Source organism: Mandrillus leucophaeus, unplaced genomic scaffold (genome assembly GCF_000951045.1).
Source record: "Mandrillus leucophaeus isolate KB7577 unplaced genomic scaffold, Mleu.le_1.0 Scaffold487, whole genome shotgun sequence".
NCBI classification, from domain to species: domain Eukaryota; kingdom Metazoa; phylum Chordata; class Mammalia; order Primates; family Cercopithecidae; genus Mandrillus; species Mandrillus leucophaeus.
Window position 1 is genome coordinate 161,708 of NW_012105220.1, and position 11,953 is coordinate 173,660.

General features: G+C 45.2%; 1 long non-coding RNA gene across 1 annotated transcript in view; it reads right to left on the reverse strand.

Moving 5' to 3' along the window:
- The window catches only part of LOC105550457, an 85,731-nt gene extending 76,351 nt beyond the window's left edge, over nt 1-9,380 (reverse strand). The window contains exon 1 of the long non-coding RNA XR_001007723.1: nt 9,102-9,380. This is a non-coding gene — a long non-coding RNA (uncharacterized LOC105550457). The remainder of the gene's footprint in view (nt 1-9,101) is intronic.
- Nucleotides 9,381-11,953: the final 2,573 nt, after the last annotated feature.

The following is an 11,953-nucleotide window of genomic DNA, read 5'->3' on the forward strand; positions in this document are numbered from 1 at the left end:
AAAAGAAAAAGAAAAAAGGCCAGGGACGGTGGCTCACACCTGTAATCCCAGCACTTGGGGAGGCCAAGGTGTGTGGATCACCTGAGGTCAGGAGTTCGAGGCCAGCCTGGCCAACATGGTGAAATCCAGTCTCTACCAAAAATACAAAAAATCAGCCAGGCAGTGGTGGTGGACACCTGCAATCCCAGCTACTCAGGAGTCTGAGGCAGAAGAATCTCTTGAACCCAGGAGGCAGAGTGAGCCTAGGATCATGCCACTCCACTCCAGCCTGGGCAACAAGAGCAAAATTCCATCTCAAATAATACAAATAAAAATAAAAATACGTGTTGTTATAGTGCATAAGTATTTAATCTTAAAACGACTTGCTTCAGGAACACCCAGCTTCATATTCCCTGCTCCTTCTCAGCAGCAGGACTGCTTCCTTATTGCTATTTAATGACAGGGTAGATTAAATTTTTCAAGAATAATATTAACTTCTCAATCACTAGTTACTACTGGCTTTCAGCTTAGACTGTACAAGTCAACATATTTCTAGGCAGTCTACAAACAAAAAACAGCTCACTGATACGTGACCTATCTAACCAAGCTTAGTTATCAGATAGCGGTTATGGAAGGTGACTAGTCTGCAGCACACATATTCACCTGCCAGAGGAATCAGATAATTCTCACTTCCAAATGATACGGCCACCTCTACCTTCTGGAAGGCCAGTGAGTCCCAGTGAAGCCTAGTGTATTAGGCTTCAATCCAAATATCTTATCTTTGATTACCTGATGTCAATGCAACATCAGTTCAAATGCTCTGCCCTGGCATTGTAACAAAGTAAACAATCTCATTTTCTTCAAAGTCGTCAGGCCTTAAAGACTCAAACCTGACAAGCCATGAAAGCATCAAACAGGAGGTGGAACAGGGTCTCAAAGGGTACAATTACTACCCTTAGGAAACCAGCAAACATCAGGCTGTGGAGACTGGAAACTAGTTTGATTTATAGCACTTGTGGCTTTGTTAGTTTAATTCTTTTTTTTTTTTTTTTTTTACGGAGTCTCGCTCTGCCGCCCAGGCTGGAGTGCAGTGGCCGGATCTCAGCTCACTGCAAGCTCCGCCTCCCGGGTTCACGCCATTCTCCTGCCTCAGCCTCCCGAGTAGCTGGGACTACAGGCGCCCGCCACCTCGCCCGGCTAGTTTTCTGTATTTTTTAGTAGAGACGGGGTTTCACCGTGTCGGCCAGGATAGTCTCGATCTCCTGACCTCGTGATCCGCCCGTCTCGGCCTCCCAAAGTGCTGGGATTACAGGCTTGAGCCACCGCGCCCGGCCTAGAACGATTTGTATGTATTGTTTCCCAGAAGAAAGTTAAGAGGATCCATCAACTTAGTTGAAATGTAAACACAATCTCCTGTTTCCTTCTACTTCAAATGATGATAAAGGAAACAGAAACAGAACACATTTAACAAGCCACCAACTCACCTTGGGTAAACTAGGAGGATGTAATTTCCCAAGTCAGCACTGTAGAGTAACAGCATATACTTTACAGAGGTGCTTCATCGTACAGCTCATAATGTCCTCATGCCAATCCCATAAGAAGGCAAGCCAGCAGGGATTAGTGCCAGTCCCAAAAGCAACAGAGGAAGCAGAGGCTGGTGGGGGCAAGGGGCACAGGCTCCAGGTGGGAGAATCACAGTCATGTATTTTGTTCCTTACTCCTCACCATAGAATTCTTAACCTTTGTGGGCAGGAGAAGGTCGAGAACATTTAGCATTTCAGGCACATGATGCTACGCATATTTCTACTTGCTCAGTCTTACTCTGATAGTACAGATAAGAAACTGTGGTGCAGATGTTAATTAACTTGCCCAAGGTCCCACACACGTTAATGGTGGAGCTATGCTTCTCACTCAGCCCTGTCCCATTCTGAGGCCATCTTCTCTATACTGTATCAGCTTCTACTCAAAGTATGATCCACTCAACAGCAGCATCTGCATCAGTGAGAGCTTGTTACAAGCGCAGAATCTCAGGCCCCGTCCCAGACCTACTGAATCAGAATCAGCATTCTAACAAACTCTCAAGAGGCACTGTGGCACCACACTGATAAAGAGAGAAGAATGTCTACCCCAGGGGCAACTGTGTCAGCTCCAGTGGTGTTAAACCTCATTTAGTACAATGCCTCTTGGACCCAAATACGTTGATGTTCATGTAATGCTGAGCACCACATGAACCCTCTGAACACAGAGATTTTTTTTTTTAAAAGAGGGAGAAGGCAGTCTTGACAGAGTTCTACAAACAAATTAGATGATGACACTAAAATGTCTATCACAGTCAGATCTCCAGGGGGAAGCTAAACTGAAACTGCAGAGTCAGCATGCCCTCTGGTGGATCACAACAAGGAAGCCTGAATATGGAATTTGTCTCTGGAGGAAAATCTAGAACACACTCAGATATGAAGATGGCAAGGCACTTGCCATGAAAACGATACCACTGACTCAGGAGCAACTTGGAACAAAACCCTTTTAATTCAGGTAGTAAACTTTCGAATGAGAGAGTAACAAGAGCATTCTAGAAAGCCAAAGACAAACAAGGAGAAAGGAATAATCCAGGTATTTTTTCCCAATAGCAGAAAATTTAACCTGAAACTGAAACCCTATTTCTGGAGTTGTCTTACCTTTTTTTTTTTTTTTTTAAAACTCTCCTTCGGATCCAACCATCTTCTTCCTATTTTTAAAAATTTAATAATTCTACACCATAAAATTCACCTTTTAAAGTGTGCAACTCAGTAGTTTTCAGTGTATTCGCAAAATTGTGCCATCATCACCCTATCTAATTCCTGAAGATTTTCATCATCTCAAAAAGAAACCTCAGACCCATCAACAGTCTCGCCCCATTTCTCCCTCTTCCAACCCCTGGCAACCACTAATTTACTTCTGTCACTGTGGATTTTCCTATTCCGTACACTTCATAATGGAATCATGCAATATATGGTTATCTGTATCTGGCTTCTTTCACATACCATGTTTTCAAGGTCCATCAATGTTGCAGTATGAATCAACATTTTGTTCCTTTCTATGTTTGAATAGTTTTCCTTGCATGGATGTACCACATTTTCTTTATCCATTCATCAGCCTATGATTAAGAATAAGACTGCTGGCCAGGCGCAGTGCCTCATGCCTGTAATCCCAGAGGTCAAAGCAGGTGGATTGCTTGAGCCCAGGAGTTCGAGATCAGCCTGGGCAACACGGTAAAACTCTGTCTCTACAAAAAATAAGAAAATTAACCGGAGGTGGTGGCATATGCCTGTAGTCCCAGCTACTAGAGAAGCCAAGGTGGGAGGATCGCTTGAGCCTGGGAGGTCGAGCCTGCAGTGAGGAGAAATTATGCCACTGCACTCCAGCCTGGGAGATAGAACGAGACTCTGTCTAAAAAAAAAAAAAAAAAAAAAAAAAAAGGAATAAGGCTGTTATGAATATTCATATTTTCATGAACACGTTTTCAGTTCTCTTGTGCATCTATCTTGCAGGGGAACTGGTCATTAGGTAGCCAATGTTTAACATTTTGAGGAACTGCCAACCCCTTTTCCCAAGTGGCTGTTCCATTTTACATATTCACTAGTAATCTGATGTAGGAGGGTTCCAATTTCTCCACATTCTCCACCTGGCCATCCTGGTGGGTGTGAAGTGGCATCTCACTGTGGTTTTGATTTGCATCCCCCTAATGACTAATGGCACAGGAACACTTCCATGCCCCACTTCAGTTCCAGGCACCCCTGCCTGCTTTCATCCTGAGTGTTGCGTCTCCACTCCTGCAACTAGCTGTCCAGTCCTCTCTATAACTCGTCTGCTATTTCAATGAATTTACAGAATCAAAAAACTTTTTGTTTTGTTTTGCTGGGGACAGGATATTACTCTGTTGCCCAGGCTGGAGTGCAGTGGCATGATCAGGGCTCACTGCAGCCTTGACCTGCTGGCATTACAGGCATGAGCCACGAAGCCTGGCCTTAGTAGGTTCTTTGACCACCACCGCAGATTCAGTAAATCTCACACTGTGCTGGGCACAATCCATTTTCTTGTATGCTCTGAAAATTATTTATATGCAGGCACAAATGCAAGTCTTTACTCCTGCTTCATTATCCCTCCAACCTAAAATGTCCCTTATCCCTAGAAGAGTGCTACCCACTATTTATATTATTGCAGTCCAGCCCCTTGGTGGAAACTTTCTTAGTGACCACAGCTTAAAATGTTCTTCTCTACTCTGAAATAAAAAATAAGTAACCACTTACAGAGTTCATCAATTAATTAATAGCCATACTTAATGAATGTCAATATTAAACCACATATTAAAATTGTGGTTTGTGATAATTCAGTAATGGAGTCCTGAAAGATACATATATAACCTCAGAAACATTCTGTATTCTGGGAAACGCTGACTTGAATAAATGTAACCAAGTTTTTGTTGTTGATATAGTTAACTATAGTACTTCTCATAGTCTTTGATATAATGATGCCCATGTTGAGAATCTCTACAAGAGGAAAAAAGTAATAGGCAGTGCTTCCCAAATGGATTTGTCCTTTATAAGAGTACACCGATTAACACCCACCCCAACAGCATTTTACCAACATATTCTCGGAACTGCTGAGCTAACTGCTCAGCAGTTCTATCAGCTGGACAGCATTGAGTAGAAACCATATTTTCTATCAGAATAAGGAACTAAATTTGCTTTGTTTCAGGATGCCATCAATTAATAGGCACTACACTAACATACCAGGTTACAGAAGAAGAGAAAAAAACTGTACATTAAATGAGTTTATATATATATATTTTTTTTTTGAGAAGGAGATTCACTCTTGTTGCCCAGGCTGGAGTACAACAGTGCAATCTCAGCTAAATGCAACTTCCGTCTCCCAGATTCAAGCAATTCTCTTGCCTCAGCCTCCCAAGTAGCTGGGATTACAGGTGCCCACCACCACATCCAGCTAATTTGTTTTTGTATTTTTAGTAGAGATGGGGTTTCACCATGTTGGTCAGGTTCTTGAACTCCTGACCTCTTGAACTCCTGACCTCAGATGATCCACCTGCCTTGGCCTCCCAAAGTGCTGGGATTACAGGCGTGAGCCACTGTGCCTGGCCTAAATGTGTTCTTAATTTTTAAGATCCACCTGGACTTCTGAAGTCAGAAAAAGAATGTATCTTAGAAATGAGCTAGTGCAGTATAACTAGTGTTTTAGTTTAAAAGCACCCTCTAGGAACATTGAGAATAATGTTCTAGGAATGGGCCCTGACTCTCTGTGACTCAGTAATAACAGTCCTAATGACCAAAAAGAAATAAAGTGTCATAATGACTGTCTCACAACAGACTTATTAAAGGGAGCAAAGATATCACGTACTGAGAAAAGTGAACAATGGTGATAAGAGGCTGCCCTCACACTGGAAAAAATCCCAGCAGCAAAAAGCATGGGTAACACCCAAAATATAAACATCACGTTATGGGAAGGAATTTTAAAATAGAAATGTTCCCTACTAAGTGGGAAAAACCATTTAAATTAGCTAATGAATCTTAAGAATGACAACCAGAAGGCTGTGTCTTCACCAAGTGCTGATTGCTGTCAGGAAGACAGGTTTGGGCCTTGAAGTTTTATCTACTAAAACACTAAGTGTACACTTGAGTTTTTTAAAGGTTTCTGATTTACTGATAGGTTTCTCTAGTGCTAATCATTTTAAAACTAAAACAAAGCGCAAATGGACAGCTGAGATAAAGCCTGACAGTGAGCTGGGATCCCATTTGGCATAGCAATACAAGAACTAGTTAAAGCGCTGACTGACCTCCTCTTACACCTAGTTCATTTGGGCGCTACGTTACGTAAACTTTATTTCTTCCTTAGGATGTTATTGCAGGAACCCTTCTGACTCAAGCAGGTTCCCACAGCCTCTCTGATGCAAAGCAGTCAAAATTCAAGGCCACAGTCTAGGTCATAGGAAGTCATGGTGAGCTCTCAGCACAGGACTATGGCGTGGGGGAAAAGGAAAAGAGCTTAAGACTGCGTTAAGTCCCAATAGTGCTTGATTACAAGCTAGGTTACACAGGACACCACACTAATACTGATCAGCTGCCCCTGAAAGCCAGCCCTCTACCCTCTGAGAGACCGAGAGAGGGTCTCAGCCACTGCCAGTGCCACCACCATTCTCCAGAAGGAATGAAAGGCCTTTGCCAGGTCTAACCACCGTGGGACATTTGTTGTGGGGTGTACTTCATGCTCCCTCAAGGGCCTGGGTAAGCCGTCCATTCAGAAAAGACACCACTGCAAATTCTTCTTAAACTTGTTCCCTAGATGATCTATTCTGTCCTCCAACCTTAAGGTTCAAGCTGTCAGAACTGTACATAACCTCCTTTCCACAAATGTCTGAGGTTTATTCAAAAAAGGAAATAGGGTAGTTTCTGGATTTTATAAATTATAAAGGTCACCAATCTTGCAGTACCCAAGGGTGAGCTAAAATCTGAGACTACCTATTTTACAGTATGAAAAGAAGGGGGAATCCTACCTCTTTGTAAAATTCATCCATTTAAAGAGCAATCAGAATTATTAAACCTAGATAATGGTAAGTGGCACAGGCATTGGAATATAAAATGCCTAAGGAGACTTCCCAACATACCCCCAAAGAAACCTTGTCTCTGTATATGAGCTAGGAAAATAATGGCATTTCACAACAAACTTCATCTCTCTTACTATCTCCCACCCCATAAGTTAGTGATTCTATAGGCATGGTCTGCAGCAGCATTAGCATCATCTGGAACTAGACAGAAATGCAAATTCTTGGGCCTCCACCCTAGACCTAGAGAATCAGAGACTCTGGCAGTATAGCCCAACAACCTGTGGTTTAACAAGCCCTCCAGATGATTATCTTCAAGTGTGAGAACCATTGCCCTAAGATTAGGGAAGATGCTGCACCTGCAGTGGCTCAGGAGCCTGTGTGAATCCTATTTAACTGAGTGATAATCTCACCTGTTCTTGCCTTCAATTGATATTGGCTTTTAATCTTCATAGACTTATTTCACAGATTAGGAGTTGAGTCCTTAGTTCAAGGTCACTATTAGAGGTCAAGTCAGAGCTCCATCCCAGGATCTGCTGACTTCTTCATCAGCCTTGAGTTTCAAACTAAGGCCTTTCTTTCTAACCGTGCCAATCCTGGGGCCCAGGACCATGAATGTTGATAATGCCACCCCAGTCATCTCCTAATCCACATCATGCTGCCTTTCTCAGATAAATATGAGGACTGAAGCTCCAAATCTTAAAATCAAAAGAGATGGATTTGAAAATAGAGAAAGAAAAAGGGTAAACAGATGTTTCCAAAGGCCCAAGCAACTAAACCACTTGGAAATGAGTGGATAAAGAGAAGACTTAGATGTCTTGTTATAATTAAGAATTAGTTCATTCAAAACAACTGAGTAAAGAGCACAGAGACAATATCTAAGACCAGAATGGTGCTTTAAAGTTTTCTTAGCACTTTTCATTTCCATTATCTCATCTGAGTTTACAACAACCCTGCAATGGAGGGAGGTAAGGCCACGATTATCTCCATTTGACAGAAGAGAAAACTGAAGTTCAGAGTGGCTAATCATTTGTCCATCAGCACTGTCATCAGCTGTAAAGCTGAAACTTGACCTCAAGTCTGTCTGAATCTAGAACGGTGTAGTGTATCCACACTATGTGATTCGCATGTCTACAAATCTGCCCCAAAGCAGACTACACTCAAAGAAAAAGCAAAGAGAAAAACGGGCAGCAGAAATGGTGAGCCCCTAAATCCTGGCACTTGAGCAGTGTGAGGGTGTCCCTTTAAGAACTTAACACACAAACCCAACAGCCAAGGTGTTCAGCCAAAAAAGAAGAAAAAGAGAGGCATATTTCTAGCCTGCATAATCATTTCTGGACCGATTCCCACTAGCAGCCTCTGAGGCGAACAGCGGCTCACAGCCTGGGCTGAAGCTCCTCCACCCCCAGGGTTATGACAGCGCGGCTCTGACTAGTGTGCAGGCAAAACCCCAAAACTCAAAACAAGAAGTGAAAAAAGTGGAGCCAGGAAAAATTCGTCGGCATCCTCCACACCCTTACAATCCGCACAATGCCAGTTTCAGGGTCCTGGGGTCGCCCGGACTGCAGTCTTAGGAGAGGGTGGAATGAGGTGGAAGTCCCTGCGGACCCACCGACCCTATCCTCTCCCACCCAGTCCCTAGGGCAGCGTAATAGGAAGGGGAGAGGGTTCGTTATGAAATCCTCGGGCCAGAATCAAAGGCAGATACACACCGGGGACTTTCTCCTATGGAACAGTATGTCTTTCCAAATTCTCTACCTGCAGGTCCTGTCCTCTGCGAAGATGAACCGGGTGGGGTGGTGAGGTGGCGGGGTGTTAAAAACCTGAGGAAAGGCTGGAGGGAAAATCGAGCCACCCACCTACTCCAGCCACGTTGCCCAGCGGTGTTGGCAAGGCTCGATGCCGACGTGCACCGCAAGCGCGAATTCGGAACCTGGCGCCCTTGACCGAGTCTGAGATCGGAAAGGGGGCATCGCCCAGTGCCAGCGCCCTGAGGGCAGGGTGCCGTGCCCGCCAGAAAAGCTCGCCTCAATTTTGGCAGTAATGATTTTCCTAGAAGATGCCAGAGTTCGCGAAGATCGGAGTGATTCGCAGATTTCTGCGCTGAATCTAGGGGCGCAGCGACCCCGAGTTCCCCCACACTGGGAATCTCGGGGCGGCATTCTCGGGGCCCATCCCATCGCGGGGACAGTGCGGAAAGAAAGGCTCCATCCTCAACTTTCTCGGAGGAAATCACTCCATTCCGTGGCGTGCCCAGTACTGCCCGCACAACGGGTCCCAGGGTTGGAGAGAACCAGGCACACGAGTCCCTCTCTGCGCGCACAAAGCAGCTGCGCCGGGGCGCGCGGCCCCCTCTCCCGCCACCCGCCAACTTGGAGGAATCTCTCTGGGCGCCTGTCTATTCCCCCGGCTTCACAGTCACCCGCCTCGGACGGAGCGCCAGGTGCCCCAACAGCCCTGGCGGCTGCAACCGCATCTCCCTCGCTTGGCCTCCTCCCTGACCGCGCGGTTCCCCTCACCCCGGTCCTACCGTGCAGCCTGGCTCGCGCCTCAGCCGTGCCAGTGCGCGGCACGCGTCCCAGCGCCCGAGGCTCCTCCCCGGGGGCTGCCCCGCGCGGGGCTCCGGGCTCCGGACAAGGCTTAGCCGGCCCGGGTGCTGGTTAGCCGCCGCTCGCGGCTCCCGCGCCGGCTCCTGCTGCCGCGCGCGAAAAGGGAGGGGTTGGGGGGAAACTCCCGGCAACTCCAACTCCGGGCTCTGGAGCTCCAGCTGCAGCCGCGCGCCCGCCCGCCGCCGAGTGCGAGCGCCTGCGAAGCAAACCTGCCCCCGCTGCCGCCTCTGAGCATGCTCAGTGCCGCCGTGGGCGAGCCCGAGCGCCCTGGCCCGGGGCAAAGAGCAGCAGCTGGGGCCCGGGACCTGCCGCAGGCTCGGGAGCGCGGAGGTGGCGGAGGAAGTGAAGGGCCAATGTAGGGACGGGGTCCCAGAGCCAAAGACCCAGGAGAGACTGGTCTGGACGCAAGAGCCGGTGCGACTTTCATAGCTTGTGGGAAGTTTGTGGGCTAGAAAGGAGGGCTGCTTCTGTGAGCTTCTCTGTGAGACTGTATTCGAAAGGACAACCAGGAAACATTTTTTTTCTCTCCAGGAAAAAACGAATAGACCTAGCCGATGGATTTTTATCCTGTGCGCTCTTTTCTTTATTCTTAGGGTAGCAAACTCAAAGAGCTAATGGGGCCTGACAGGCACTGTAACTGGGAGGAGGCGAACTGGAGAGAGCTCCGAAGGCAGGGCCGCTTTTCTGCTCTCAGTGTCCGTTGCTATCGGGCAAGAATTAGACCTAGTGTTGCTAGATTTTCTGATTTTTCCAGAAATGGAGTATATTGATGTACAATATCCTGATTTTAAAAATCTTGATAAATTCAATTTTCTCAAAACACCCTGCACTAAACAAAACATATCTGCGTCCCTTCCCTGCTGAACCCCCCCATACAGTGATTTGAGCATTGTGATTCTGCATTCTTTTAGCGAAGTGGTGCTGAGTGCTCACTGTGATTTGGGAAAGTGCTGGAAAGGATCCAAGATGATTCAGAATATCTTCTAAGTACTACTAGTTACTAGGGGAAATGGGTTTTCCTGACAGTACAGTGCTACACTTAAATGCTGGAGCGTTCAAAAAGAAAGAGGTTACTAATGTAGAAAGCGGTTGTAAGAACTAACTTTTGGGAAACATCATTAGTAAAAGTATCTGAGTGGGGAGTCACTGCAGGGCCAGTAACAGTGTCCCGGAAGGCACTTTTGAGCCTGAAGCAATAGGAAAAAACCCTAAACTGACCCTGTCTTTATTTAAAATTTTGATATTTTTCATCATGCATTTTTTGATGTTAATTTTGATTTTTTGAAATATTCCGTTAAAATATTAACCTTGATTATTGAGTTCTTTGGTGAACCTTTCAATGCTGTGACTCACCTCACCCTAGCCTGGCCTTGTTGGGGTGTTAGATGGTGGGTACACAGACCTGCTTGGTTGGAGTGCAAGGGGTAAGCATTAGCATAGTGAAATGGGAAGGAGGGTTTGAGCTGTAGATGGGGCCTCAGGCAGAAGTCCTGACTGCCAGTCTGTGGCTCCTGCACTTTATCTGTAGACTATGTGGAGATAGCAGAGATACTGGGGGAAGAGACAATCCAAACTGAACTCTGGGAAGATGGACAGGGTATCAGTTTTCTGATACCCTAGGTATCCCCATTTGGCAGCTCCAGTTTTATGAAAATCAGAGAAAATTGTCCAATAAAGTAAGTTTATTGTGCTCTGCCTATCTCTGTAGAGACATGTCGTGGGGCTACCTTAGTGCCAACGAGTAGAGCACCGGGATCCTGATCTAAACCTCAGCCATTTCCCCATCAGGCTTCCATGGGCAAGTGGCTCAACCTTTAAGCTGCACTTTCCTCATCTGTGGAATGGAAAACAATTCTCATGGCGTTTATGTGAGAATCCAAAGAAATATATGTCTAAGGGCTTTGAAAATGTTGAGAGTTCTTATCTACACGTCATCTGTGTAAAATCTGAATTGAAATAAGGACCTTTTTGCTTGACAAAAGTTGTTCTAAGTAGCAAGCTTCTTTAATTTAGCAAGCCTTTCTAATGTGTTGGGATGATATTTACAAAACTTTGGAATCAGCTTTTGGGTAACTCAATAATTCTGTGAAGTAAGATATTACTGTACTAGCTTCTATTGCCAGTCATCTCCCTGCTCTGCTACCTTCCCTTTTTATCTTCACTTGCATCTTTTTGTTCTCAATATTGCAGATCTAGTCAAGAGGACTCTCCCCCTCTGTACAAAGTGGTCTCTAACTCATGTACTGTTCATCATGGTAGTGTCTGCCTCAAACACCTGGGACCTACCTTAGTGTGGAGATGATTCTCCCTGCAGGTAGCCTAATCTGTTGCTGCATTCATGGAGAACAAACCGCTGCTTATCTATGGGAAGCATTTTAAGCATGCAGACCTCTCAAAGAGAGAAAAAAAAAGCTTGAATGTTTACACAAGAAGCCTTCCAGAAGTCATGTAAAGGAGGAAGTACCTAGCCCTGGATGTGTCACATAACAAGGAGTTACAAATATTTGCAAAATAAATAGCAATTTCCATCATCAAAATCTTCTGCATCTCTGTTTCACCTCCCACAGTGCCTAGGAATTGTTATAATTTTTTTTAAATCACAATAATGGTAAGGTCATAAAGAAGAACAAGAAGAACAGGAACTGAACATTTATACAGGGAGGGGTTCTGTACTTCAACAAGTAAAATACTTTGCTGACATTTTAAATTGTATTTTTAATTGTTGTTAGCAAATAATACATGGTATTTAAAAAGAGTTCAGTGCACAAAAGCT